The sequence below is a fragment of the Elephantulus edwardii genome, unplaced genomic scaffold (assembly GCF_000299155.1).
Source record: "Elephantulus edwardii isolate Elephantulus edwardi_28Jun2011 unplaced genomic scaffold, EleEdw1.0 scaffold00243, whole genome shotgun sequence".
Lineage (NCBI taxonomy): Eukaryota > Metazoa > Chordata > Mammalia > Macroscelidea > Macroscelididae > Elephantulus > Elephantulus edwardii.
In genome coordinates, this window is record NW_006399993.1 from 424,622 (window position 1) to 428,399 (window position 3,778).

The 3,778-nt window shown below is 47.4% G+C and overlaps 1 pseudogene; it reads left to right on the plus strand.

Annotated features, from left to right (window-relative positions):
* The first annotated feature begins 1,966 nt into the window (after nt 1-1,966).
* LOC102857618 lies at nt 1,967-3,200 on the plus strand (annotated as a pseudogene).
* Nucleotides 3,201-3,778: the final 578 nt, after the last annotated feature.

Consider the following 3,778-nt stretch of genomic DNA (forward strand, 5'->3'; position numbering starts at 1 on the left):
ACAACTGCTTCTTGGTCCAAGTATAGGTTTCTCATTAGCACGATCAAGTGTTCTGGGATTCCCATTCTTCTCAGAGTCAGCCACAGTTTGTTATGATCCACACAGTCAAATGCCTTTGCGTAGTCAGTGAAACACAGATAGATAATTAATCTCCTTTAATATAATTAAATGTCTGTAGAAATCTGTTCTGAATTTGACTCCACAGGACTCAACATCATGAACTCTAGACTTCCTGGAGCTATGCAAGATTAGACCACTGGACTGTAAACCAGAAAGAATCTTTAAGCTTTAAGTGAAAAAAAAAAAAATAGTGTAACTAGTATGAACAGTTCTACTTCGAGCATGATGCTCTTTTTATTATTACTATTATTGTTATTATTATTACTATTATTGTTATTATTGATTGTTGCACCTTTTAGTCCCTTTCTCCAACGCACCCCACAATGCATTCCTTGTTCTAGGTTGGCATGATGCTCTTTTAAGAACTATCTATATGGGATCAAATTGTTAACAGCAGCTGAAAATCTAGAAAATTTAGGAGGCAGTGAGTTTATGTTAATGAGGAAGGAACAACCCCGGAAAAAAGGATGATAATGGTTGCACAACGCGGAATGTAATCAGTGTCACTGAATTGTACATGTGGAAATGGTTAAAGTGATGTATGTATGCTGATTTTGTATAATATTCTGAAGAATAGCATTTCATTCACTCACTCCTTTCTGTGGAGTCCAAAATGACTCATAGCTAACCCTTCACTGGGTTAGAAAACCTCCACTGGGTCTCTGAGGCTAAATAGGAAGAGAGGAGTATTGCCTTTCTCCCCTAGAGAAAACCCTGTAGCAAAGTTCTGCTCTGAAAACAATGGTGTGAGCAACTTGAATGATCCATTCTTTCAGGGCCTTGAGTGAAGGATTTAGCTTAACATGCCTAAGCCCTTTATCCACTCTCGTCCTGCAAATGGGTATTGAGTGTGTGCTGTGTGCCAAGCACTATGCCAGAAGTTTAGGATATGAACAGGACAGACTCAACTCCTGTCTGTACTCAGGGAAGAATGAGACTAACCATTCCAGGGGAGGAAAAAACCCCAAAATTTATGATGTGGTTGTTGTGTACCATAGTCAGAACCGACCCTCTTGGGGGTTTTCAGAGGCAATTAATCGCATGGGAGATTGCTCATCTTTTTCCCGTGGAGCAGCTAGTGGATTCGAACCACGTGCCTTCAGGATTGCAGGGTATCTTCTCACCACTAGACAACCAGAGTTGTAGCTGTTACGTTGTTGTTGCTTCAGATGGTTTGCCTCTTCGTGTCCTCGTCGTGCAAGAAGCTGGACTTGTCTCTATTTTACTGTCGAGGCTGCCTTCTTAGTAAAGCCCCCAAGGAGAAATGGCAGGGCCTGTTGGTCAGCGGGGCTGGTTTTTTCCCCTCTCAGTTTTGTTGAGAGACGTTAGGAGCTGGATACGGACTTTCCGGGAAGGCCGGAGAGTGCGCGCGTGGCTGTACTGGGAGGGGAGGGGAAGGCGCCCCTTCCTCCGCCCCCTTCCCAGCCCGGGCCGCGGCGTGGCGGGGCCAGGAAGGCCTGGGCGGAGTCGGCGTAGCCTAGGGGGCAGGAGAGCCTAGGGGGCCAACAGGGCAGGCAGGGCAACAGGGAGGGGATTCGCAAACGGAGGGCCACCTAGCTCGTTGGGGATAATGACCCCGCGACCAGAGGAGACCTCGCGCACTCCCATTCGTGAGTGAGCGCCCGCACGCCTCGCTCCTCGCTCCGGCACTGCTTCCACTTTCATTTCCTGGGCACCGTCGAAGAAGACGACCTCGGCCCGGCCCGAAGGCAGCCAGTCCGAGGTTTGTAACCTAACAGAGTTTGGGGATGGCGGTGGTTGAGAGGGGCGTGTCCGCGGGAGCAGAAATGTCACCCTGGCTCCAGGTCCTGCGACCTGTGGGACCCTGACAGCTGGGTAGAGGAGAATGGGGATGCTGAGAACCCAGCGGGAGGCCGAGTGGGTGTAAGTGTCTGAGTCTCTTCTCTACTTTCCTCTTGGGTCTTAGCCTGGATGGCATCTCACCACAGGGCACAGTCCAAGTTGAACTCTAGGTTTAAGCAGCGGTCAACCACTGGCCCAGACCCTCTCGCAGAAGGAAGGAGTGATAGCTGTGGCCTTAAAGGGGTGGGCTAAGATGACTATCTGGAAAATGAGCAAATCACTGGCATCTCTAGAAGTAAAAGAACACCCAGAAATAGGCACTCTGCTCAGAGGGGAACCAGCAGCAGGCAGAAAGAACAGAGGTTCAGTGAAGGACAAGAACTCTGAGAGCAAAGCCCAGGGATGGGAGTAGGAGGGGAGATAGGAGAAGACAAGTGCACGAATACCTCTAACCTTACATTTTCCCCCGGAAAGAAGACTAGAGCCCAGTATTTCACAGCAGGAAGGTGGGGCTCTAGCTCACTGGCCAGGCCACCCAAGTTGCTATAGGAGTGGGTTGAGGATGGGATGAGGCCCATGCAGAAAAATGGTCCTAGTCCTTTATTCATGGCACTGAGTCTTGTCCAACTTTGTCCCAGCTATACCTGTAACGTGTGTGACCTCAGGTTCTCCAGTTTCCTTTTTTGGGCTTTAGTTTCTCGTCCTGTACACACACACACAAAAAATGGTTTGAGATAGCTGATTTTTTTTTTCAGTGCTTTTCTAACCCTAAAATACTAGGTTTTTAAATTCTAGCTTCCTTGAAGCTTGAGCATTGACTTCAAGCCCTGACCTAAGTTGGTGGAGAGGTAGTAATGGCTAGAAAGCAGCCTCCCCTCTCCCCACTAAAGAAAAGGAGATTCAACCTAAAGAATGTGTAGTGAGGATGAGGGGTCAGTGAAAGAAACAGAGACAGGAAAGTGCAGTGTGTTCAGGGATCAAGATGGCCAAGGTAGTTAGTGGAAGGAGGTGGAGGAAAAGGAAAGCTAATGTGAGGTGTTGGTGCTAAATTGAAAGGTCTGTTTGCAATTGTCAGGTGAAGGGAACCCTGCAAAGTTGGGGAACCACAAATTCTATCCAACTTCAGTGTGAGTGATTGGAAACACATGCCACAAGAAGAGTTTAGAATAGAGGCTGCAAAGGGGCATGGAAATCTCTTTGGCCAGGAAACTTAGGTCCCACCCTGGAGACCTCTTAGAGTAAGAAGCAGAGGAGGAGCAGGGAGATGGATAAGATGATCTTCAGCATGTATGGTTTTTTATGAAGGAGAAAAGATCCTCCCCAAGTTAGCTTCATTTTACTGATTGTCCCCAGCCTAGCCTGCCTGTTGTGGATATGAGGAAGTACCTTGTCCTAAACATTTCTTCCAGACTGGTACCTGAAGTGACTCCTCCACTCCATTATACGCTGTTCCTTTGGTTAGTCGCATTATTGCCTTATGCGTACTTTCCTTTCTCCAGTCCTTTCCCATCGTTCCCAGCCATATGAGGAAAGATGTTCTAGTGTTAAGCATTCAGTGACAGATCAAGGTCAGACTTTGTGGCAATATTCAAGCTTCAGTCTCAGCTTAGGGTCAGGACTAGATCAGAGTTCAGTCTGGGATCCAGCCTATACTCTGGCTTAGTGTTTAGTCTGAAGTTAGAGTTAGTGTACTGTGTGTGGTTAAATTTCAATCTTAACTAGGACCAATGCCTATATTTTCTAAGAATTCATGGGGCAGATGAGATGAGGTGACTATCTTCAGGGTCCCAGAAATATGGTTTCAATTGGAGTGACTCAAGGGCTTGCATAGGCTAAACCCGTGCCTGCTTCAGGG